The sequence below is a fragment of the Megascapheus bottae genome, chromosome 3, assembly GCF_031878675.1.
Source record: "Megascapheus bottae isolate mThoBot1 chromosome 3, mThoBot2.hap1, whole genome shotgun sequence".
In the NCBI taxonomy this organism is placed as follows: Eukaryota; Metazoa; Chordata; class Mammalia; order Rodentia; family Geomyidae; genus Megascapheus; species Megascapheus bottae.
The window spans coordinates 83,909,671-83,935,350 of NC_143511.1; the positions used below are offsets into that span (position 1 = coordinate 83,909,671).

At 45.5% G+C, this 25,680-nt stretch overlaps 1 protein-coding gene and 1 long non-coding RNA gene across 3 annotated transcripts in view; one reads left to right on the forward strand and one right to left on the reverse strand.

Moving 5' to 3' along the window:
• Positions 1–25,680, forward strand: part of Mvb12b (multivesicular body subunit 12B) — a 141,279-nt gene that overhangs the window by 88,713 nt on the left and 26,886 nt on the right. The gene's annotated exons all lie outside the window — the stretch shown is intronic.
• Positions 3,675–22,183, reverse strand: LOC150065966 (uncharacterized). 2 transcript variants are annotated; one of them, XR_016534812.1, is made up of 3 exons: positions 22,069–22,183; positions 11,614–11,711; positions 3,675–3,955 (listed from the first exon to the last, which is right to left on the reverse strand). It is a non-coding gene; the product is annotated as an uncharacterized LOC150065966 (long non-coding RNA). The 2 variants fall into 2 exon arrangements; XR_016534813.1 differs by lacking the exon at positions 22,069–22,183 and adding an exon at positions 12,946–12,990.

Below are 25,680 nucleotides of genomic sequence, written 5' to 3' on the forward strand. Positions count from 1 at the left end.
TTCCTGCCCTGTTTCGTCATGGTGGAAAATAAAAACATTATGAGGTGAAAGATACTTCAGTGCTCTTAACACGCTGGCCGCCCTCCCACTGTGCTCTCACTGTGTTGGCAGAGCGTGGGCCGCTGTGGTTTAATAAGCCACGTCTCCTTCTTCAGTCCACGGGTGAAGCTCTGAGGGGCCCTGGAATGAGCCTCTCAGAGCCAAGCAGGGGAGTGGGCCCCGGGGCAAGCCAGTGTGTGGATCTGGCCCCCCGGTACTGACCTTGTCCAGGGTCTAACATGCATGCTGCACTGCCTGCTGCCAGGGACGTGGGGAGAAAGGGTTTGGTGTAGCCCAGATGTGGCCAGCAGATGCAGCTAGAGGTCCCAGTTCTTCTCATCTGCCCTTCCCAGACACTCCTGCCCAGCAGGTCTTCATTTCTTTGTCCCTGTCTCTCTCTGTCTCTCTGTCTCTGCCTCTCTCTCTCTCTCTCTCTCTCTCTCTCTCTCTCTCTCTCTCTCTCTCTCTCTCTAATGAACTCTCAGCCGAGAGGGGTAAATGATGTAATTAAGGCAACTTCTTTCATTTTAACACATTTAGGGAGCCGAAGTTGCTTTTGCTTTATTAAAATGAATTAAATTAATTGGCTTATTTAGTAGTGCTCACCGCGCGCACGCGTGCAGTTGGTGTGCACTCTCGGTGTGTGTTGTCACTTGTCTCAGTTTGCCCTCTCCTTACCGAGACAGCCTTGGTGCAAACCCACCCCTGGAGTACACAGGGCGGCAATTCAAGCCCTGATCTTGGACTCCATGCTTGGGTTCTGCCACGTTGAGTGGAGGATGTCTCGTGGTCCCTCGTCAGGAGGAAGGTCCTGGAGACAGGCACATGCCTAGAAAGACTTGCCTGAGGACTACATGCCACATGGCTCTCTCCTTAGTTTGAGATGCCGGAACCCTGGAACCTGAGGAAGGTCTTGTTCACTTGGCTGCCGAGGCTCCCCGAGGGACCTGACAAGGATAGGACGTAAGGGGCACAGGCCCCTGTCTTGAAGTGACCCACCAGCCCCTGCTTGTTTCTTGGTCTGCAAAGATGAGGGCGATGGTGGTAAGGGTCAGAGCCGTATGCGGGGTGCGGAGGGACCCCAGGGGCACTCTGCTATTGTAGGTGTCACATTCCTCCTCAGCCTGGAAAGGCAGTGCCAGCCACCATCGACGTGGAGATGGCTCAGGGAGACTTGGGGCCCTAACATTCTCTGAGCGCACCAGTAATGGTGGGAAACTCAAGCCCTCCAGGTCACTCACTAAGATGGAGCCTTACGTCTCCACTCCCCGACCTGAGACTCCATCCCTGTCCCCAGGCAAGGGTCCCACTCTGCCACCTTACGCCACCTGCCTGCCCTGCTTTGAAGCTTGGGCCTCTTAAGAGTCAACCTGTGGATAACCAAGCCCAGAACCACAACCAATCTTGACCCTGAGTGTCCCAGCCAGCAGTCTGGAACACCCTTAGCCTGTGACTCATCTGCTTCTAAGCCAGATTTCTTCTGCCAGTTTTGAACTCCTCAGCTTTCCACTGGCTGCATGTCTTGCGGCATCATGACAATTGTAGCTGGGTAGCAGGTTCCAGGCTGGTGTGGCTGAGCTCTTAGTGGGTGAACACATGAAGACACAGCCTCATTCAGCAGGACCTGGCGAGGAGACAGGGGCTATGCAGTCTTCGGCAAGGACATCAGAAGTTTCCCTTGTGCACTGCTCACGATGAGCCTCCTTCCTCAGCATGGGGACAAACACAGAGGGACCGTGATCTACCTTTTTTCCTGTATGGACAGGGTATCCAAATTCATCCTTTGTCATTCCTTCTGCATTTCTGTCCTAAATTCTGAATGTGTTTTCTCCTTCCTTCTTTTATTAATGGTTAGTGAAAATCCGAACCCTATGAGTAGTATTTTAGTACAAAAAACAACAACAAAAAAAAAACCCTCCAGTTCTCCAGGCTGGAATTATTTATCACATATCCAGAGGAGGCTCTTTCCTCCTCAGATTTGTCTTCGCATTGTCTCTAAGACAATGAAGGATGCAGCACACCTCTCCAAGGTGAGGTCCTTTGTTGTACATGAAAGATCTCATGATCCACCAGCCAGGCCACATTCATAACTGTGAGTGAGAGCGAACAGCTCGTTTTGGTGGCCCTGAGCATCGCTTCTGGTGACACACTTAGGAGTCCTTAATCGCTTGCTACCTCGAGGCAATAAACACATCGCTTTTATGTTCCATGGCTGTGTATTTACCTGAAATATACCCAGAGCCTGACGAGCTCCTACCTCACTCAGGAGCGAGTCCTTAGACTCATGAATTACAGAGGCTGTCACTGGCATGCCACTGAGGGTGGTGGCACCTTCATTACTCAAGATGGGTGGCTTCTGTGGCCAGGGAGCCTTGGAGCTATTGATTCTTTTGTAATACTTTGGTCAAGAGCTTGGTTTCCCACGTCTTTGGTTATAACACATTGTTTGCCTGGCTCCTCAGTCAGAGTCGAGGGTGTACCGTGGAAAGGTAGAAGGTACTGTCTCTTGTGCTGGCAAGTGCCTCGAATCCAGCCCTAGGCACCCTACATAGGCAGTGTTCTGTATTTGTTGTTGGATAGCTACATTTATCCAGATAGTTTACATGAGATTTAGCCCCTTTTCTTTTCTTTTGTAGTTTTGGATTGTTTCTTTCTTCAGATGTGTGTGTGTGTGTGTGTGTGTGTGTGTGTGTGTGTGTGTGTGTGTGTGTGTGTTGGTGCTGGGGCTTCAACCTGGCTTTGTGCTCTCACTTGACTTTTTTTGCACATAGCTGGCACTCTGCCACTTGAGCCACAGCTCCACTTTGGGCTTTTTGCTGGTTAATTGGAAATAAGCTTCTCTCAGATTTGTCTTCCCCAGGCTGGCTCCAAAGTTAATAGACTTAAGAGAATGTACAGGAACCATGTCTGGGACTGTCACAGACTCCTCCAATCTAGCCACTCACCTACTGTGCCCAGGAGGCACGGTTACCACTCCCCCAACAGCTCCACCCCTGCTGAGCCACAGTACCACTTCTGGCTTTTTGTGAGTAGTTTATTGGAGACAAGACTCTCACAGACTCTTTTGCCTGGGCTGGCTTTGAACTGTGATCCTCAGGTCTCAGCCTCCTGAGTAGCTAGGATTACAGGCAGGAGCCCCTGGCACCTAGCTTAAAACAATATTAACCAAGGGAACCTGTCATGTTTAAATCAACACCAATTTCCCCTTTCCTTTGTTTTTTTCTTCTGACAGCTCTAGGATTTGAACTCGTGTACTCATGCTTGCTAAGGCAACTTTCTTCTATTTGAGCCACGCTTCTGGCCCCCCTTGCTTTAGTTTGTGTTTTGTCTGTTATTAGTCTTGGTCTTGTGATATTTTTGCCCAGGCGAGCCTCTAAACTCCATCCTCCAAACTCTGCCTCCCAAGTAGCTGTAACTACAGGTATACACCATCACACCCTGCTTAACAACTTTCTTAGAAGTTCCATCACAGGGAAGGTTGTCTTATTAGAACGCCTAAAGCCTCAGCTGCTGAGCAATTTCACCTTTCTTCACACTATGGTTTAAAAACTAAAAATAAAAAAAGAAGATATTGTGCCCTTTATTTGGATTTAATGAGGACAGACATTTTAATCAGAGGTTAGTCATTTATTTTTGCAAACTATTGTTTTGATTCATCATTTTTGCAGATAATTAAATGGTTCAGTTGGCACAGTGTGTCTACTTTATTAAAGCAGGTAGTCTGAGGGGGGGGTGGGTGAAGAGATGCTATTTTTTGGATCACTGCACAAGAATTGCTTTTATCTTCATCTTGGAGCATAGTTTCTGGTTGTTTGGCAGAAGACTCTGGTGTCCTTTATGGCCGGGAGGGACTGGCCCCGGCACGCATGGCGTGTTGGTCTCCCCACCCTTGACACAGTGAAGTCTGCGCCAGTACCTATTGGAAAGACTGATTTTAATTGGATTGTGGGGGAGGAGGAAGAACCTACACATTATGAACTTTGCAAGCAGTGGTTTCCTATGCTAAAAACAGATTAATTGTAGCCCTCCCAGTGGGTGGGGTTTAAAAGTCAATTACTGCTTGTCCTATTATAATTTACACACCTAGGGTTTGAAAAAAGTCTGTCCCTTGGTATGAAAATGAAAAGGTTACGTGTACCGGTTGGCGCCAACCCATGACTCTCCATTTGTAAATGTGTTCGTTCTCGACACGTATTTGTATGTTTGTAACTTGTAGCTGCAGTGGGCGGTGTGCGCGGTCCATGTGCATGTGCCTGAGATCCCCTCGCAGGGGTTCCCGTTCAGGGTGGCTCCGTCAAAGCCACAGGCTAAGCGAGCAGTCCTTTGTCTGGCAGCCGCCTTCAGGCACACACACCGCAACCCCTGTCCACCAGCATTCCATGCACGGGTCAGGAGCTAGCCAGGGAAGAGAGCCTTTAGGAGGTCAATTTGTTTTTAAAGAACAAATTGCTCACATTTGCTTTCTTTGATTTTTTCCCCCCTCCATGTTTGTGTTCTAAATCAGTTAGTTCACTCATTAAAAGGATTCATCTTGGACGGACCAATTAAAACTTTGGAGGCTTAATTCTTTTTCTTTCTCTCTTTTTTTTCTTTCTCTCTTTTTTTTTTTTCTGTGTGTGCTGAGCAGTGCAGACCTCTGAAAACACGATTTATAACATACCTTCTGCCCTTTCCCACAGAGACATGCCCGCCAGGGCTGAGCTTGAGCACAAGTACAAAATCTCAGCTCTTTGTCCTCCAGCTCCCAGGGAAGCTGGCTTGTGGGCGGCTGGGTTTCTGGGAGCCCTCGGCTTGTTGTAAAGTGAGCCAACAAAGTCCGAAAAGTCCAGCCCAGCCCAGCCATGCCCCGCCTGGCCCAGCCCTGCCCAGCCCAGCAACTGCACACTCTATTTGTTTGCTTGTAGAAACCCTGTAGTTTAATTTTTTTTTATTAGGAAGCTGCTGTGTAGTTTGGATATTTAAACAGTTATTAACCGAATGACAATTAACAGATTGCATAGACAGATTTTCTTTTGAAAAACCTCTGAAATTGAGTACAGTTTGCAAAACTATCACGGCATAGTAATGACAATGAATTTTGATTTCCCGGAACTGATATTAGAATCCTTATTAAACTATGTGCATCTGCTTTTAATTTACTCCAAATAATTGGAAAATGCAATGAAGCTTTCCAATTAAAGCACGGCTTTATGCTGTTTAATAATACCCCCATAATATTATAGCTTATGAAGTGACAGGTGAGTTGCTGTATGAATAAAACATAGAAGCAGCAATAAGGGACAGAAAACCGGAGACAGTTGTGGGGATTTTAAATGCTGGATGTAATTTGCATATATTAATCTCTTCTTTTCAGCCTTATCAGGCATTCTTCAGTATTTGAAGTTAAAATAGCGTTGACAGGCGGGAGTACGCTTAGTTTTTTCAAGGATTTATTACTTGTATAATTTCTGATCTTTAATAAGCAGATATGACTGATCCTCATAGTTCTATAGAAATCGGTTAATTGTTCCAGATGGCGTGGACTGATTATGCAAAATTACTTTTCACACCATTTTTTTTGTGATGGAGTTTGGAGTAAAATTAAATTTTTTATAGCCTTCTTATCATGCTGTTTTACAGTGGGGGTTTTTTTCCCACAGAAGTTGAATTTAATCTACTATATTACATTGACCAGCACAGTTATTCTAATGTAGCATTTTGTGATTTGACAAAGAATAATAGAACACATTGCTCATTGTTCATTACTGTGTCCCTAATAAAAAAAGGTGCTCCTGTGTATAGAACACTGCCGTTATTTATGAAGAATGCCTCATTCATACAGTTAAAAACGCAAAATTGTAGTATGAGGTGGTTCCTTTTGGGGAAAGAATATCTGCGAGGAACAAATGGAAATAGGCTAGTTGCCGAGGGTTTTACATGCTGTGGGAGGAGACGTCTTTTAATGACCACCGTGTTTAAATTGTGTTACTTTCTTCTCCTTTGAAGGAGAGTGAGAGAGAGAGAGAGAAAGGGGAAAAAAAAAAAAAACCTCTAGATAATCTCATTCTATTAAGAGAGGTGTCACGGGCCATCTCGTCTTGATTTCCATAATCCCAGAAGTCTTTCATAATTGAATAGCATGTATCAAAGGTTACACTTTGGTATACAGTATCAGAAGTTAAAAAGGCTTGAAAGGGTCACTGATAATTCCTAAGTGTCAGTTTATTACCAGGCACATTTTCCTGGTGTCAGGTCCAAGTTCAAACCATAGGAGCCCCCCCTTGACACTCATGGAAAGCCATTCTTGGCCAGCCACTGACGCTAGGCCAGCCTTGCTTTCTCCATCGGCCTCCAGTGGGATCCAAACCCCTCCCCAGCGTAGCCCTGGACTAAGACGGATATTCCATGTCTGCATGCATGGGTGCTGCACGCTGCCTGGCAGCTCAACTGCCTGCAAACAGTGGATGGCAGGAGTGGGTGAATGTGGGGAGTTGAGGGGGAGAGGTGAAGCTCAGAGGAGGAGGGTTATAGGAATAATAATAACAAAATAAAATTCAACTGGGGTCGGTAGTATGTAAAACATGGCAGATGAATATAGAGGAAGATATTCCTGTTTGCTCAGTCTGAAGTTGAACTTGGTTTTAGTTCTCACCCTGCACCCCAGCTGCTCTGCAGGCCTGGAGATGTTCCCTTGTTTGGAGAGATTTAAGGAGGATTTGGATGTTTAAGGAGCGCAAAGCCCCTTAGCCCCAGGGGAATCAAACTTTTTTTTTTTAATATCCTTTCGGTCTCACTGATTGTTCTTTGCATGGGGGGCCCTGGGGTGGAAATAGGACTTCACTGCCCACCTCCAGCAGGTTCAAGGAGGGACAAAGGCAAACAGAGGGCCATAGACCTCTGCAGTCAGCCACAGTGGGGTGTGGGGCACTGGATGGGCTCAGGGGATGCTTGCCGCTGCCCGTGTCATAGGCATAGACCTCTGTCTGTCTTACTGGCCTGGTCTTAAGAACATCTGGGGGTTAAACTCTGTTTTCGATCTTGAAGGAAGTGGCAGGGCACATCTGGTCACCTCTGGTTGTAAAAGACTAGTTAAACCACACAGAAAGCACCGTGACCAGAAAGCCAGAGCCCGCCACAATGCATCCAGAAACTTGGAACTTTCCACAAACACTTTTTGATAACTCCCAATATTGTGTGTGTGTGTGTGTGTGTGTGTGTGTGTGAGAGAGAGAGAGAGAGAGAGAGAGAGAGAGAGAGAGAGAGAGAGAGAGAGAGAGAATGAAAATCATGTGAAAAGGGGTCTACATAAATCAGACATGATTAAAAATATTTGTTCTAATGCAGTAATAATGTGGTAGTAATGCTTTCCTCAGGACAGCTTACGGCTACATTAAGTGGACAGACTTTATATGGATCCTCTAATTTTAATCTTCAAAATGCTATCTAATGTCTCATTAAGACTTGCATATAATGTATCTTAAGTACAGTCATTAAATATAGTTTAGGGAGATTTATGTTCAGATATTGCTTAAAGATGTTTTAATAGGCCCATTTACTCTGATGATATTAATGAGCTCTTAATCCAGCTGAAGCTCCTCAAACTCATGGCAAAGCCTTCCAGCCTGAGGACAACTTGATTTGGACCAGGGCCACAAGCTTAGTCCCCGGGGCCGACATGAGGTCCTAAGCTGAACTTGGACTCTGACACAGAGGTGTGCCATGACTTGCTCTGACAGTGGCCCCCAGAGGATGCTGTGCTAACTTGACCTTCCATCTACAAGGTCACTCGCAGTGGTGTTGCTGGAGCATGGAAGGGTTAAAGGAGGCTGTCACAGCCCTCCTCCTGGCAGCAGCTGTCAGGTAAGGGGCATGCAGGCCCATGTCCCTATGTGAACAGCTTTGTCCACCATGAGTGTGTGGTAAGGTCACATGGGTGTGCTTTGGGCCTCGAGGCATTCAGTGGGGCTGAAATGAAGGTAATAAAGTGATTCTGCTAATTCAGCCCAGGGAAAGAATCTGGACGGGTCCCCTTTGTGCACATGCGCACCTGTTCCCAGAACCCACTTCCAAAACAACAAAACACATATACACACACATGCATGCACACGTTTCCAGGTTGGTAATTTTCCTTTCTTTCTGAGAAATAGTAAAAAACACTTTAAAGAAAAACTCTTGGCTTCAGTTATTTTAAGGGAGCTGGGCAGGAAAGAAAGAAGCTATGAGTTCGGAGACTTCTAATTACTAAATTGGTTTGTTATATTTTTTTTTAAAAAAAAAAAGATAATAGGAAATTTCTTCTTTTCATAATTGGACATTTCTTCCCCCCGTGGGCTAATGCCTGCACAGCCTGAGCATGACAATAAGTTGTGCTTTTGAAAAGCCATAACTAGCTAATAACAGCTCCAGTGTCATCAGAGAGTAATGGTGTGCTGATTAGCATAATTAATGACAAATGGTGGTACGGAATTGGTGGATTGGTTTAGCGGATGATGAATGCGGTGAGGCCCGGGCTGGGGCCTGCCAACCAGGCCTCGCTGGCTGTCAGCCCTTCTGTTCTCGCCCAGGCAGCTCTCATTAGTCACGATGGGAGGTGCCAGTTTGTATTCTGTTTGGAGCCCAGAAAACTTAATAATCCAAGCAAACATGGCTTTCTTTTTCTCCTCTATATTTACTCATAAAAAAAAAAAATCTTGTTTCTATTGTGGCGAGGATGTGAAGACAGAGCCATCTGGAGATCTATACTGCCACCCAAGGGGAAACAAAAGGTTTAGGATCTCAGAAACCAGCCCAGCCGAGCGTTCTCAGCCCAGTAGTCTCTGCTCCTGTTTATCTGTGTATTTATAGGGGGAAAAGAGACGATCTCAGTAAGCTATATGTGCTGTCCTGAAATACGACCAGCACATCTATCTTTGGCTTGATTAATCAGACCTCATTTGCATCTGCAAATGAGACTGATAAAAATGGATTTACCTTTTCACCTTTAGAGAGGAAAAAAGTATTTCTCCGCAAAGATTTCTGCTGCTATCGCCACCGCTCCTTAACCGATAAGGAGCAACTCCTTTATCAATAAAGATGAAAATCCTTAATTTGCATTAGTGAATGAGACTAATTATTATATAGTTAATTAGCATCTGGAAATGAGGATTATCTTAATTACAAAGCACAATTTCCCTAATAGCTACAAAACTGTAAGTTTGATCCGGGTGGAAATTGGTAACTATTATTATGTAATTAGTGATAACATTAATAGGCCAGAATATTTAGGCATGAATTGCATATGCAAATGTAATTCACCTGCACCAAACAAGTGGACCATTAACCATAATCTTGCTGACTGAAAGTTCTGGGTAACTGAATAGGATCTATAGTGCCAGATATCTAAATTAGTGGCAGAGTCGTTGAGAACCGTTTTATATTTAGGTGATTCAATGGATTTCACTTTAAGAATTAATAGCTAGGCCATTCAGTATTGAAGCCAACTGCTTAGGGAAATAACTCCTTGGCTTTGATTTCCCCATGCTTTTCGATACCTCCGATTTTTAGGTGCACTTTGCCTGTACATTTAGACAATTCTAAATTTTGGATCTTTCTTACATTGCTGATGCAGCTGTTCTGGGGGGTGGGGGTGGGCAGCGCAGGCCCTGCTGAATTTTGTCGCTGTGGCCCCAGGGGCTCCTCCTTCCAGAGCTCCATCCCTCACCATTTTCCTGGCCCTCCTATCCTTCTCCCTCAGGCTGTAGGAGTATTTCTCAAAGATATATGCCCATGGAGGAGGGATGGTTATAGAGAAGACTTGATGGCCTTATAGATCTTTTATTTCATCCCTAATAGCATACCTGGGTATCACTGCTCAGGAGATAAAAATTGGTGTGTGAATCCGTTTTTGCTGGGGTGTGCTTCAGTACTACCGGCCCAGTATCGCAGTGACTTACCATATCCCATTTTGTATGTCACTCGAGTTCCAAATTGGTGTCTGTGGGTCGGCTGGACCCCTGCTCTACATGTCTGATTCTGAGATCGAGCATGACTGCGTAGTGTCTAGCTTCGACATGCTATGCTGCCAGTGGTGGGAAAGAGTAGAAAGCCTGAAAGACTCAAGCAGTGGTTCTGACCAATTGTGGCAAAGCCACAGCTCAGCCAGCATCTGTAGGGCAGGAGTGTGTCCTGTTTCCAGGAGTGGGTGGGGACAGTTGACTCCTCCAGGTGTGATAAAACTGCCCAGTGGTGATGGTGTTTTTGTTTTTGTTTTGTCAGTCCTGGGACTTAAATTCTGGGCCTGAGCTCTTCGGCTCAAGGCTAGTGCTCTACCACTTGAGCCAGAGCACCACTTCTGGTTGTCTCTCGGTTCACTGGAGACAAGAGACTCACAGACTTTTTGTGCCGGGGCTGGCTTTGAACCTGGATCCTCAGATCTCAGCCTCCTGAGTAGCTAGGGTTACAGGCGTGAATCACTGCCACCCGGTGAGATGGGTATTTTAAAAGGTTTTGAAAGTATTTTTAGATGTGAAGAAAAAGATCAACTCCATAAGTGTTCTAGAAAAACAAAATCCGTGAATCTGGAGCAGGTGACATAGTTTCCTCCAGCCTCAGAAATCTTGGCCAACGGTGTAGCTCCTCCCAGTGCCGTGCTGGTCTTTCTCTCCTCGGGAGCTCAGCCATGGGGTCAGTCAGCCTTTCTACTACTACAATGAAAGTCTGAGAGAAACTACAGTAAAGACGGAAGGATTGGTTCCAGCTCCCAATCTCAGAGGCCTCAGTGCCTGGAAAGCTAGCCCATGACTCTGGGCCTGAGCCAAGGCAGGGCATCACAGTGGATAGGAGCATGAGAAGGAGTAAGCTCTACCCATCATGGTGGCCAGGAAGCTGAGAGAAAGCCGGGAAGGAGCCAGTGACTAGAACCCTTCAGAAGCTCACCCCTCAAGACCCACCTCTTCCAGCCTCAGGCTGTCTTGTGAAATTTCCACCACTCCCCAAAGTAGTGCCACCGGGGACCCACACCTCAACACAGGAGCCTGTGGGGACTATTTTGTCTTTCAGTTGTAATAGTCGGCTGGGGTGGGTGTGAAGGCAGAGCCCAGGGACTGGAGCAGGGGTTCCTGTGGGGTGGAAATATTCCTAGAGCTACAGATCCATGTTGACAAAAATCTCAGAATTCCAAGTTTGGACTCACGTTGACCCTCCAGAGTTAAAAAGCATCTTTCTTTCTCTGGAATTCCATTTCCCTAAGCTGCAAATGGAAGTATTGGCTCAGGTGGTCCTTTCTGTGGCTCTGCCCTCTGCTAGCCTTTTGGGTATGTCACAGGGACTAGAACATGGGTGCCCCAGTGAGTTCTGCCTGAGTATGAGTCTGCCTGTCATTTCCCATAAGAACTGAATGAAAAAAATCAGCTACTAGACAGGAACATTCTCTTATAGACTATCCTTTGTGTCATTGTAGTGAAAACCAAATGCAAATCTTTCCTCTTTTGAATTATGAAAGTCTGGAAAAATTGGGAACTATATTAAATCACAGGGAGAAAGATAAATGTCACTCATAATCTATTACTCAGAGAAACAGTATTTTAAGTATATCCTTTCTTGAAAATGTTTTCTTACCATATATTTATATGTGAAAATATCCTTCTACCTCATTGTCCATTCCGGGTTTTTGTTGTTGTTGTTGTTGCATCTGATATATTGAAGTATAATTTTATCTGCAATAAAATTAGTGATTTTATAAACACAGTTCAAGGGAATTTGGCAAATGTCAAATGGCATGGCAATCACCTCCAAGGGCACAATGTAGAATGTATCCAACATCCCTAAAATTTCATTGACAGTTGGGACTTTGTGGTGGCTCAGAACTGGAATCCTAGCTAGTCAAGAGGCACAAAATCTAGGAAGATTATGATTCAAAACCAACCCAGGCCAAAAAAAAAGAAGAAGAAGCTCAGAGTCTATCCCCCAAATAGTCAGTAGACTGGAGGCATGGTTCAAACGGTACAGCACCAGCTGAGCAAACAAACTAAGCAAGCGCAAGGCCCTGTTCAAAGGTATACAAGTTCAAACCTCAAAACCTAAAACAAAAAGTGCGTTGAGACCATTTCTAGTCATTACCCTTCCACTCTAGACCCTGTCTTTTGCCCGTTTTCTGTAATATAAATGCAATCACACAGTTCATTATATAGCTTTGTGTGTGTCCTGGCATCTTATTTTATATTCTCCCATGTTGTGTGTGTTGGTGGCTTCCTCCTTTGTGTTGCTATGTGCATCCCTCCAGATCTGAAACCAGGTCCTGAGACCCATTCTTCATCATTGAGTGAAGCAACACGTAGAGTGCTAGTAACTGTTGCATGATCCTCCTTCATCTAGATGCCCTGCTGTGCTAGATATTTCCATGGGCCCCAGAACAAAATGAGTTTGAACTATACCAGTCTACTGACACAAGGATTTTTTTCCTGCTAAGATTTGTGACCATTTAAAATACTTTGCAAATGAACCTCAAACCTAGAACTATTGAAAAAAAAAAAACCTAAGGAAATTTTATACAATACATCCACATTGTGAATGTATGAAATACACAGAAATAATAGTTAGAAGCTAGGTGCCAGTGGCTCATGCCTACCATCCTAGCTATTCAGGAGGCTGAAATCTGAAGATCATGATTTGAAGCTAGCCCAAATAATTAACTAGCAAAAAGCTAGGAGTGGAAGAGTGACTCAAGTAGTATAGCACCATCTTTGGGCAAAAAAGCCTTTAAGAGTCGGCATGCAGACCCTGAGATTAAGAGTCAATACTCACACACACACACACACACACACACACACACACACACACAGCCCTTACCCTACCCAGTCTGTGTCCTTGGTCATTTACTACCATAAAGTATACACAAGTATCTATTATAAAAAGTTCAGTTTTCTCTATACTTACTACATAGACACTTACAGCTGGTACATGACAACATTTGCAGTTGAGAGAAATGCTAAAAAAAAAAAGCAAACATCATAAGGACATAAGATTGAATCACAAGAGCATAGACAAACTGTAGTCTGTATTTTAATGCTGTAACTGCCTCGTGGCCACCTGTTTGTGCAGGCTGTCAGAAGTTATACCTGAACTTACAACTTCGTGGGGGAGGTGGGGAGGGACATCTGACACCTGTACTTTGAAGACCATTCCTATAGACAAACAGATAAACTTACTTCTAATCATTTTGCTATACCGTGGCAAATTGTGCACCACGGTATAATAACACGTCTGAAGAGGTCTGTTCTAGGCTTCCTCCCTGCTGGAGGCTGTGACTGCATCAAATCCTTGTCCATTTTGAGAGGTAGGTGGTGTCTTGCTGCTTGGTAACCGGGGTAGCTTTTTTGATTCTGGGTGGGTTGACCATGCACAGCCCTGGTCTCTGCTGGTGCACCCTGATATCCTTCCTGCTTGGCCTGGCCCCTCATGGTGGGGCGGAAGCCCCTTGTGTGGAAGAAGGCCCCCCTTTTGCTCTCCTGTGACTGCTAAGTTTTCATTCATATTTTGCCCTTTGATTCTGTTCTTTCTTCGTGTTTTGCATTTTGCTGCCACATTTTTTAAAACCTACCTCATGATATGGTCTGGTAACTTTTTTTTTTTTCTTATCAGTCGTGGGGCTTGGACTCTGGGCCTGGGCACTGTTCCTGAGCTCTTCAGCTTAAAGCTTCCGCCCTACCCCTTGAGCCTCAGCACCACTTGCAGTTTTCTAGTGGTTAATTGGAAATAAGAGTCTTTATGGTCTTTAGTACTGGGGCTAGTTTTGAACAGCAATCCTCAGATCTCAGCCTCCTGAGTAGCTAGGATTATAGGTATGAGCTACTGTACCTGGCTTCTGGTAATATTCTCCCTTTCTCTCCCTCTCTCTCTCTCACTTTCTCTCTCTCTCCCTCCCTTTCTCCCTCCCCCCCCCTTTCTCTTAATTCTAAGATTCACCTGTAATTTTATTTTATGGCTTAAGAATCAACCCATTCTTTCTCCAAATTATCCATCAGTTTCCTCATCACTTATACATTATCTTCCTTTTTTTAAACCAACTTGTATGAAAAGCCAGTATTATCCACCATGACTCACCCCCTGGCTGTGTTCTGCCCCATGACTGGAACAGATATTCTGATACAGGGTCACACTGTTGATAACCATAAATGCATGTGCTTTGATTTCTTGTCTCAGTAGTTTTTCAAATTGTTCTTAGTAGTTCTGCCACATTGTCATTTTACTTTACTTAGCCCAGTTGAAATTTAGGGTCACCAGAAATTCCAAGGAAAATAGTTACAGATTTTGATTGAAAAAACATAAACTAATTTGGAAAGAATAGTTACAGCAATATGAGTTCCCGTTTATTTGAAAGTCCTTTTTGTATTATTCATTGAAGTTCTACTATATCCTTCCCATGTTTAAAGTTTTTAGTTGTTCCTTTGTTCACTATATTCTGACAACTGATTGCCCATAGATAGATAGATAGATAGATACATACATACATACATAGATCTATATAGATAATATCTAACTCATATATATTATATATCTATTATATACATAAAATAGATTTACATATTATATACATATAATAGATACATAATTCTAGACATAATTTGTATATTATATCTATATAGTATATAGACATTACTATAGATTATATAAAGTAAAGATAAGAATACAGTATATTATCTACTGACATAGATTTATGCATATGCTATTGATAGATTAGTGTTCCTTTTGAATGCCTACTTTGTTACTTTGTAATGGTCACTGATCTATGCTTGTGATTTTCAAAGTTGGTTTACTTTGGTTTCTGGTGGATTGCAATATTATCTACAAATTCAGATAATGTTATCTATGGTAAATTTTCTATCCATCTCTTCTTGCTTCGTATTATTTCAAGCCCATACAGAGCAGCAATGATAGTGACCCTGGCTGCCATTCAGCTTCCCTGGCTTTCATGGGTTGCTTTTCGTGGTTCGAAGTTACGTTTGGTACAGACTGGAAATGGTAGTACGACAACTTGATCATGCTAAAGGAACACTCTCTGTACCTGTTTCCTGGGAGTTTGTATTTTAAATTAAATTCTGGCACTTGGCTGGGTGCAGGGGCTTATGCCTATAATCCCAGCTGGAGGTGGAGGTCAGGAAGATCACAGTTCAAGGTCAGCCAGGGCTGGGAGGTTATATTCCTGTTTTCCCAGCTCCCCGGAAAGCCTAACAGGTAGATTGTGATCTAGTGTTGCGTGTAAATATGGGGTTCTGTCCCCCAAATAACTAGAATGGAAAGGACTAGAGGGGAGATCCACATTGTAGCACATGTGACCACCAAGGGCAAGGCCCTGCTTCCAAACCCCAGTACCTCAAAAACAAGTAATAGTTAAAAATAAAATAGTTAAAAACCAGGCCCTAACTTGAAACTCATGTACACAATTTCAGAATCTGTCAGTATCATATTTTTCTCATTGAGCTCATAGATACAAATGGCTTTGTATTGATGACTTACATTTACAAAGTTATGGCTGTATTTCTGAAGTACACTTTACCTAGTGAGTGTGGTGTATTCTTCAGATACTGGATTTGAGCTGCTGTTATTTAACTTCAGGTTTTAGCACTTATGAAGATTGGGCTTAATGCTTATCAAAATATTCTCTTCCATTGACCTAAGAATCAGAATTGTTTCTTTAAAATATAATACCATTTCCAGGCCACGTGGCTAGCTACTCAGGAGGCTGAGATCTGAGGATCATGGTTTGAAGCCAGCCGGGGCAGCGAAGTCCAGCCTGCAGCCTATGCTGCCTCCCAGCTGTCCCCTAACCCCGCCCCCCGTGATTGTGCTCTCCCCCAGCCTCTCCTCTGTACACCCTCCACTCACCCTGAGCTGTAATCCTTCCATGCACCCTACAACTACCCTGTGCCATCTGTACCCCCCTCATGGGCAGGAGGCCTAGGGACTTCAGGGTCCCTGAGCCCCAGCAGGACTGAGCACATGTTGTGTCCAGCACTGTTCAGTCTTTGCCAAATAACTACCCATCACGAAGGGACCGGGAACCCCAGCTGGACTCTTCTATTCCTGCCATTCACCATGAACAGCAGCTGGTCCTTTTTCCAAACTTGCTTCGCCTGGGACTTAGATCCTTGAGCATGTTCAGGTGAAACCCGAGCCAGCCTGGGCTATAAACCTCCGTTCCCCTAGGTGACTGAGATGGTGGGAATGCCACACCAGCAGCCATTATGCTTCCTCCTAGGCAGGACGACAGGCACACACCACCATTCCAGACATTGGCTGAGACATTTTTGCCCAAGGTGGCCTCAAGCTATAATCCCCCAGTCGCCACCTCCTGACTAGCTAGAATTACAGTCTTGAGCCATTATGCCCAGGATATGTGACCTCTTCTAATCCTCTAAGCCTATGGTGTCACTGTGACCCCTATTTCCATTTACTAAATGACAATAGCAAAGGGAACTTCCCCAAGGTCACACAGCAAATGAAGACCACCCCACCCCCACCCCATGCTCCTTTGTGTCTCCCCAGCTTCAGTTGCCAGCCTTGCTCCAAGCAGGTGCTAACCCTTCTCCATTCGCCCTGACACCAGCTTTCTGATTCGGAGTGTCTGTAGATAGAGACCTCTGCAGTGAACCTAGGCGGTCATCACAACAACTCTGTCCCATAGCCTGGATGAACCCACCAGGCGATGCCCGCTGCTGTCCTAGGAGGCAGGGGGAGAATTCTGCTACACTGCAGGGGCCTGGTGGACGTGCCTGCCTTCTCCCGGTGCTGCCCAGGAAGTTGGCCTCCGCTGCAAGGCACAGATGGCACACCCCAATCACAAAGCAAACACCAATATGTCTCCGACATTGTCAGCACATGGCTTATTTGTCATGTCACTGCAGTCTGTAGACCAGGCACAGGCCCCTCCCTGACCCTCCCCTGGGCAAGTAACGTGCTTTCTATAGGGTTAGGGGCTGGCACAGAGGAGAGACACCATACCAGCACTGGGCCTTTTCCTTAATTAGCATATGTGACAAGGTGGGTTTCATTGTGACATCTCCACACGTACAACATTCCCAGACAACCACACCACCTGTCTCCCCATCCCACTCCCCCTTCTAAAACCCATTTCAACAGGTTTCCTTGTTCTGTTTTCATATGTACTAACCAATCACATTTATCCTCCTTCCGCCTATCAGAGCTTATTTTACTCTTCAGATATTCCTGAAATGTGTACTGACTGTACCAAGGGCTTTTACCCTGCTATTTCAAGTGCATAAATATTATATTGTAGTCAACAAAATTGATGTTTTATACTGTTTTTATTATACAGTTGCAGTGTGTTTTGAAACTATTCACCCTCTATCTTTCTTTTCTCTTTCTCCTTTTTCCCTCATTCTCCTAAACAGTACCATAATTTGAATTGTATTCCATGTGTTAGATATATGTGTATGTATCTGTGTATATAGGAAATGTGTATATGTGTTCATGAATTTGTCTTTCAGGTCTAGTTTCTACACATGAGCAAATCACAAGATGTTTGGTTTTTTTACCTTGTCCTGGCTTGCTCAACACGATGTTCTCCAATTTCACCATTGTGCCATTGTGCTGCAAATGGCCTGATTTCACTTTTTCTTTCTACCTATATAGTATTCCACAGCGCATATAGTGTCTTCTTTAGCCAGTCATACATTGTTAGGCACCTTGGCTATTGTGGACAAGGCAGCATAAACACCAGTGTGCAGATATCTTTCTTGTGTACACTGTTGAGTTATGCCCACTTCTGGAATGGTGGAGTCATAAGGTAGAACATCTTGTACCAGTTTTGAGGGACCTCCCTGTTTACTTGCATAGTGGTTGCACTCATTTGTGTTCCACCAATGGTGTATGGGGCCTCCTTTTCCTCACATCCCTGCCAGCATTTACCATTTGTTTTCTTGATGACTGGGATTCTGACTTGGGTGAGATGGAATCCTACTGTGGTTTTGATTTGCATCTCCTCTGTGGCTAAGAATGCTGCCCATTTCTTCTTGCATCTGTTCGCCATTTTATACTTCTTCTGAGAACTGTCTACTCAGTTCACTTGCCCATTTATTGTTTGGATTATTTGTTCTGTTGGTATGTGATTTTCTGAGCTCTTGTACGTTCTGGACATTAATTCTTTATCTTGAATAATGGATGAAGATTTTCTCCCATTCTGAGGCTGTCTCTTGGTCCTAGAAATTATTTATTTATTTCCTCATTTTCTTCTCCTCTTTTACCTCCTCCTCCTCTTCCTCCCCCTCCTCCTTCTCCTGCTCATCCTTCTCCTCTTCCTCTTTCTCCTACTCCTTCTCCTCCTTCTCCTTATGCCAGTACTGGGGATTGAACAACTCTAGGCTCACTCTTTCATCCATCTTTTTCACTCAAGACCAGTGGTCTATCCCCTTGAACCACTCTATTTCCAGCTTTTTGCTGGCTAATTGGAGACAAGACTTCCCCAGATTTGTCTATCAGGCCTGATTCCAAACCTGATCCTAAGATTTCAGCCTCTTGAGTAGCTAGGATTACAGACATGGGCCACTGGTGTCTGGCTATAATTATTATCTTATTGGGTGGGGTGGGTGAGTCATAGGGCTTGAACACAGGGCCTGGGTACCGTCCCTGAACTCTTCTGCTAAAGACCAGAGCTCTGCCACTTTGAGCCACAGCACCACTTCCAGTTTTCAGGTGGTTAATTGGATATAAGACTTTCCTACCCAAGCTGAATTTGAATCTCAATCCTCAGAATTCAGTCTCCCGATTAACTAGGATTTTAGGTGTGAGCCACTGACACCTGGCTATTATTTCTTTTTCTTTTTTTGTGGTGCAAAAAAAAAACCTTATTAACAATTCTTGTCTTTGTGGAGGGGGTGATTATAGTTCTATTCAGAAAATAATCCATTGAGCATCTGGTTCCCTGTGTTTCCCCATGTTCTCTGTGGCAGATCTGACTTTGAGCTCTTTGGAGGGAGGCTGAGAAGCCTAGTCATGGGGTAGGGAGAATGGCTATAGTACAGTGACGTGTTTTGTTAGGTAAAAGGAAAAAAAAAAAAAAAAAAGCTCTCATCAGGCACCGGCAGTAATCCTAGCTACTCAGGAAGCTGGGATCTGAGGATCATGGTTCCAAGCCAGCCCAGGCAGAAAAGTCCATGAGACTTATCTCTAATTAATCACCAAAAATGTAGAGCTGTGGCTTGAGTGGTAGAGTGCTACCCTTGAGCAAAAGAAGTTAGGGACAGTGCCTAGGCCTTAAGCTTAAGCCCTGAGACTGGCACAAAACAAAACAAACAACAAAAAGACAACTGAGCTCCAGCTCTGCTCTGTTGAGCCTTAAGCAGTCTCTGTGAGATGGTTCAAAGGCCTGTTCCCAGAACCCCAGGGTTGTGGTTGGGTCCAGTTTTAGGATGTGGTGAAATGCACGGGGGAGACAAGCTCCCCGGTTCTGCCATTATTCAGCAGGTTTTCCTGAGCATCTGTTTCCCCCAGCTCTGCTGGGTCCAATGCATAAGCCAACGGGCAGGCACCAGCTTCCTGGGACCAAGAAGGGGAACCTGTAAACCAGGCCCAGTGAGGGGTACAATGCAGGCAGGAAAGAGCCAGGGCCTGGTGAGGGCACAAGGAGACCCTGGAAGCATGGGGGCAGCGTACCAGAGTCACCATTTACTCCCGGTTTGTTCCCATGTTTGCGTTAGACTTGCAGCTCTGAGATTGGAAATCTCAGTGACCACCTCCGGTCAGCCCACTTGTGCCTGTGGGAGAGCTGGCCTCCCAGCCAGAGGCCCTGTCAACTGACTACAAGTAGTGGTCAATGAGATTGTCCTTCCTCGCCAGTCAGGCCCCTCCTCCCATACACCTGTACACAGGTGCACTTGCACGCCTGTGCACACATCACACAACATGGCCCCACACTCTGCCTCATCTCTAAAGACGTCCATTGGGCTTACCTTGGCTCCAGTGAGGCTTTGCAGTGCTCACAGGGGGCTGAGGGAAAAACACTAGATTCCTGGGACCCCTGAGGGCAGATTCTGGAGGGAGAAGTCTGGCACAGTTGAACTGGAGTCCACCACGGGAGAGCAGAGCAGAAGCCCCTCCTCAGAGCTGGGACCCCCCCTCCCCCCGCAGCACCTGCCTTGGGCCCCTTCCGCAATAAAAGCCAGCCTTCAAGACCTACAAGTGGCTTTCTGCTTTCATTTCAGACTTCAAAGATCCCTTATGAAATAACGCTTTTTCCAGTGAAATTCCAAAGGCTTTACACATGTGTGAGAAAGGAGGATTTGGCAGCCATGGGTGTTTTCCCTGCCCCTCAGCCAGCTCCTGTCGCTGCAGGGGCCCCCTGCTCTGAGTCCTTGGTCCACGCTGCCGTCCTACCACACCGTGGCCCTCATCCCAGCCCCCACCTTCTCCCTCACAGCACCAATTTTTACTCAGTTAGAGACCAGTGGGGGCAGAATGGACTTTAAATAGCAACAACAACTAGATGAAACCTTTCCTGTTTAGACCTTGTTCACAGCTCTTCAGCCATTCTCGTGAACTTCAGTCTCTGATCCTAGGATGCCACAGTCGTCCCAGAAAGGTGACCCCTGGCCTTGACAAAAAAGAAAGTTCCTGTGAAAAGTAGAGTTCGATTCGCAATGCTAGAGGCACAGGCCTCACTGATAACCCCTCAGTGATAATACCTCCCTATAGCTTGATGGTTGAAGTAGAACTGACATTTGAGTCTCACGTGCCATCACAGACGGATTCTAGGACAATCAAGTTGGGTTAGTTTGGTTTGTTTTTCTTCCTGTAGGTGTAGTTGGTAGTAGTAGAGTTTGAGCTCAGGACCTCACAGTTGCTAGGCAGATGCTGTCCCTCTTGAGCCATGCCCCACATTTGATAGGTCATCTTAAACATCACTCCCAAGGCAATATTTAGGCCCTCCACGTTTTTTGTAGGAAACTTCCTCAACTGTTTTGAAATCTCCAAATTTAATAATGGTTCCTCAGCTCACGATCTCTCCCACAGCCACAGTGATGTGGAAAGAAAGTATTCTTTAGAACAAATGCTTTGATAGATTAAAAACTGGTGTCATTCATAAAGTTCTATAACTATATTTTCACTAGACTAGACTCTACTATATAGAATATTGTTGTTAATTGTCTTAACTGGTAGATGTGTTTGTATATGTATATGTTTGTATATATATGTGTGTGTGTATAGATAGATAGATAGATAGATAGATAGATAGATAGATAGATAGATAGATAGATGCTGTTGGCTCACACTTATAATTCTAGTTCTGAGGAGGCTGAGATCCAGAGGATCAAAGTCTGAGGTGTGTGTGTTTGTGAAGCAGGCCTCCTGTCTCCTGGCCGTTCAAGATTTTACAAGCAGAGTATTTAAAGTTACCTATGTTTTCACCACTGTGGGCACAAATGAAATCATAATTTGGTGCTTCTCCAACCGTCTGGACAGAATCAAGCTGAGATCAGGAATCCGCAGGCTGGCCTCTCTCCAACAAGAATGGCACATATGAGAGCAAGCAAAAACCTTGTTGCTTTCAAAAGACCATTAGGTGTGGGGAGACTTTGCACAACAATGACGAAACAGAAAACTAGCGGCCATTTTCTCATTTCCCTGAACCAGACCAGCATTGACTTACCAACAGGCACCCTTGCCTTTGGGTTCTGGAGGCTTTGCCAAGTCTGTGCTAGAACCATTTTTCCACTGAATTTTCCCAACCAATGATCACGCAGCAATCAAGAGACCCCATGTACACACTGGCTTTGTTGCTAGCCCCCTGGGTAGCACCAAGTGAGCCAGCAAACCTCTGGGCACCTGATGTCATGGTAAAGCAAGGCTAGACTGGAGTCCTTCTGGGTCTGAGGATCAGGAGGTAGCTGAGGAGTGCCTTTGACTTGCCTGTGTCTGAGAGGCTTCCTGTCATTCTTCCCTTCCTTGGGTCCTTGATTCCTGCCTGGACAAAGCCCTGAGGCCACATGGCCTCTCAAACCATCCTGTAGTTCTGCTCTGAGAAGGCTTGTCTTCTGACCCACAAGATGTTCTCCTTACCTCAGAGCGTTTCCATGGAGCTTTGTGGGTTTCCCATAGGGCTTTGTGAGCTTCCTAAGTGTGTGCTGCCTGACCTCCGGAGCCGCTGGGGCTGCGTGGTGCCGAGCTGCCTGGCTGTCTCCTTGTAAGCAGTTAACCGTCTGTGGAAATATGGCCTTTCCTACAATGTTCTGACCAAAGGAACCCTTGAAACACTTCAGGGCAGACTTTCAAGTGGCTGGAAGCGATTTTCACAGAAGCACAGGAGGAATTAAAGAGGAAGCTCAAGTACAAGTCAAAAACATCATGTTCCTTAGCTTCAGAATAAGAGGGATTCCATTTGAGTTAGGTAGAGAGAGAACAGAGAAGAGAGAAGGAAAAAAAAGAAAAAAGAAAAAACTTGTCTGAAAAACCCTGTCTGGATTCTGAAGACATCAGCGGGGGGTGTCTACATTTAATCCAGTGGTTTCCTACCATTGAAAGTAAAGGCATGGAACCCAAGGCCTCAGAAAGCTCCAGTGTCCTTGGGTTCATTTCATCCTATGAAAGGGTTGGGGGAGGCAGGGGCTGTGCTGATACTATTCCCTGACTTCCTACCTTAAATTCTTTAGGGGTGTCAGGAGCCTGGACCGCTGAATGGTGACCAGGGCTGACTGATAGCCTAGTCTCCCACAGCCATAAAACTGGTGGTCCTGTTTGTCACTTGGCCTGTGGGAAAAAGCCTAGCATCCTGGCTGGCTTGAAGGCCAAGGTCATGCCGGGCATGAGCTCTGACCAGTGTATAGGAGGCCCGGTGGCCTGTGGGTATCATGGCCAGTGAATCCTTAGCAAGCATCCAGGTGCTGGGACACCTGGAAGTTTGTGTTTCCGTGCTTTGTGAGAAAGCACGATATTCCTGCAACTTGGAACTCACAAAAACCCAAGTGTTGAAACCCATTTTCCCAGCACATGGCATAACTCAGTCCTAGCTAGATGTAGGCCTGCCCCTCTGAGTATCCCTCTAAAGCCCCTAAGTGAATTTGCTATACTTCCTTCCTTGCACCAACTCCCCTGAGGTGAATGGGATTCATTCCCCATGCAGGACAGCTTTGCAGCCCCTGTCTGCCCTCAGGAAGATCATGGCCTTGGGCCCCAGTGTCCATCTATGGAAGGAAGGCGCTCCACAAATCAAGCCATCCAACCTGCTGTCACGGGTGGGTCTCAGCTTCTCACATCCTCACTTGCACTCCCATCCATTGTGATTTCCACTGGGCCTAGCACTTACTTCCAAGCAGCCCTGCTTGGATTTCCTTTCTGGACTAGGGAGCCAAGCAGCTGAGGCTGGCCCTGGGGGTGTGGGTGTGGCCGTGGGGGCGTGGCCAGTGGGTGTGGCTAGTTGGTAGGTATGATCAGACCCTTGGATGTGGTTACGTTTGGGGAGGGGGTTTAGCCGGAGGGGTAGGTGCTCCGTGAAGGGTAAGTGTTGGGCAATGAGAATGGGAGGTGGGTTCCAGGTATGTAAATAGAAGGAGGAGGGATTGCTGTGTGGCTGTGGGGAATTCAAGGCAGACTCTGCCTCCAGTGTCAACCTCCACCACTCCCTCCTTGGCAGCTTAAGCACAGATGATGTGTGAGAGGGGTCCCTGTTGCTCCCACAGCATGGAACAGTTCGTAGGAAGTGAGGAACAGAAACAGGAAACTTGTAAGGAAAAGGTAAATCTAGCCCTTCTCCAGCCAGGAGGCCAGGGATAGCTGCTGGCTCCCTTTGTCCCCATTCAGTGTCCCCATGTGGACCTGCGTGGTTGGCAGAACCCAGGGATTGTGCTGGCCGGCCCCGTGGCTCCCTGAACCACGCAGCTGGGGAGTTGTTTGCATAGACTCCTGAGTTTGTCATTGAAACAACAGAGAACAATTCTCACTATATAAGAAAAGAGAGGCAAGGCAGAGGAAAAACAAAACTAAACAGGAAGCTTCCCTTAAGCAGATGCGGTGCTGTGAGGCATGTAGAAATATTATTTTATCACCAAGCTAGCATAGTTATCTCAAGACTTGAGAAAGACTAAGGGAACATCTTTTCTCCTAACCCAGCATTTTTTAGCTCCTAATATCATTTCACATTTAAAGGTGACAGCAATATCTTTAACGGTTTTTTTCTATTGGATTAATAACGTTTAATGTTCAAAGCAATAAAGCGAAATGTTTGCGTGAGGGTACTTTTTATATCACTAGTGGAAAAATTCAAGTTCAGGCAAAGGAAAAGACCACACACACACACACACACACACACACACACACACACACACACACCACAGAGTCATAGATGCTGAGACCCATAACAAGAAGCAGAGCCTGGCTGTAAGCGGGCAGCCAGGTGGCTGGTGGTGGGTGGGTAGATGGTGGGTGGGTGGGTGTGCCGGCTGCAGTGCCAGGAGGGGGGTTCAAGCCAGTGGCAGCAAGCACACCAAACCCTCACCCACTCCCTCACCATCCATCTCCACCCAGCAGCGGAATATGACAATGCTAGCATTTTTCATTTCCCTGACGTTACCATTAATAAAGCAATGATCCAAAAGGGGCTTTGCTGAGTTGGTTCTTTATGCGCTCATCACTCACGACGAGATAATTTCACACAGGATCATTTTAAAATTAAATGACGATAAAAACGCTCTGCTGTTCTGTGTTCACCAGTTCATGGAAGTCTATCAAGTCATTAATGTGTCATGACAAACCGCTCGATGGATACAAGAGTAATTAATTATTTGAATAAATAACAAGTTGAACTTGGGGGGCTTTGAACCACAGATGACACACGCCTGTCATTAAGGGGTGTCCTGTGCAAGCCTCTTTTGAGGGGTATTGGTATGAAGAGTTGAAAATGCAGGCTAGGATAGGAGAAGTCATGAAAATCAATTTCATAAGCACAGGGTAATATTTTACAGGGAGAAAGCTAAAGTGTCACATTTTCCGGGCCCACCTGCAGTGTGGTGTCAAAAGTTCCCTGGCAGCGGCCATTTCAAGATACCACTTGATCGGTGATGATTTCCAAGAACAATTCTATGGGATTTTCATAATCACCATTAATCTCTGCATATTTTTTCCAAGATAATTACAGCAATTATTATTTAGATTTCTCTTTTATATGCCCATTGTAGCAAGGAACAAGTGCTTATTATCCTGGAAAGCTCAAAGAACCTGGGATTAAAATTCTTTGTCATCTCTACGCTCGTTATTTCAACTCATGTTGCCTCTGAAAGTTCATCAGCTCTAGAAATTAGAGTCTCACTCACGGGCTCTATTATTAAATCTCAAGGCTGAGCTTAGGCAGCGGCTGGAGTGGCTGGCTGAATTGTTCGTCGTGGCACTGCTGTGTTCCCTTAGAATTACTGTCAGGTGGCAGGAGATGGCCCTGACAGGTGCACTCGGCGACGCTTGGCAGCTTCATACCTGCTTTTCCTGAAAGACCTACAGAGTGAACTAACAACCAATATTTAGAGGATACGATCTTTTTTTATGGCATGCCCTTTAAAGGTTAATATTGAGCCTGAAGCTGGGGTGATTTATGGCATTGTAGCTCACTGACACGGCAGCCAGAGAGACAGCAAGCACATCCAGTGGCGTTTCCAAATCAAAGCCAGTGTCACCTCCGTCAGCTAT